Genomic DNA, 945 nt, shown 5'->3' on the forward strand with positions numbered 1-945 from the left:
ATTAAATATTTACAACCTAACATCTAGAGTATATCAAACATAGGCAGTTTCTTCATTACTATTCATATAATTATGACTATCCATGTGTGTATTAATTATTGCAGAGTTTAACTTATCCATGATAATTTGTAAACAGTATTAGAGATTCATACCTATACATATTTTCATGTATTTGTTTGCAATGCCACAGAGACTAGTATGCACAAATTTAAACCAAGACATGGCTGTTCAAAGAAAATTAATGTTTAAACAGTTATCATTGATGCTATTGTACTATCTATTAATAAAATTGTACATTGTCTACTTAAAAAAAAGAAGAAGAACAAGACCTACAGTTAACTAACCTGGGCCCATGAGGGCTCACAAATACTGAACCACCAAGCAATAAAACTCTAAAACCATAAAAAAAGAAAGAAAGAAATTAAAGTCAAGCACAACCCAGGAAAGACACTTGATGTTGACTTCTGGTCTCTACACACACGTGTACATACTAACAAGTGCATACGCCACACACATCTATACACACATGCGTACAGGCACGTGAGTGCATGTGCACACACACACACACAAACAGTCAACAAATGAGTAAATGTTTAGAAATTCCAAGTAAGGAGAAGAAAGGCGATTATAAACATCGGTGTTGAAATAAAAAGAAGATTCTTGAAACCAAAAGTTGCTTGATCTCCTTGCTTACTTATTTTACTTTTGTTGTTGTTTCTTGAAAGGTCTTACTATGTAGCCCAGAGTAGCCTCAAATTAGCTATGCAGCAGAAGATGACAAACTGATCTCCTGTTTCAGCCTCCTGAATTCTGAGGTTATAGGCTCCAAAGTTGGTTCTTTCAAAAACTAAAGTAAGATAAATAAAAGTCTTGTGATACTTAACAAAAAAAAGGCAAATTATCAGTATGAAAATGAGAGAAGAGGGGCTCATCAGTTAGGAGCAC

This window comes from Mus pahari, chromosome X, assembly GCF_900095145.1.
Source record: "Mus pahari chromosome X, PAHARI_EIJ_v1.1, whole genome shotgun sequence".
Taxonomy (NCBI): domain Eukaryota; kingdom Metazoa; phylum Chordata; class Mammalia; order Rodentia; family Muridae; genus Mus; species Mus pahari.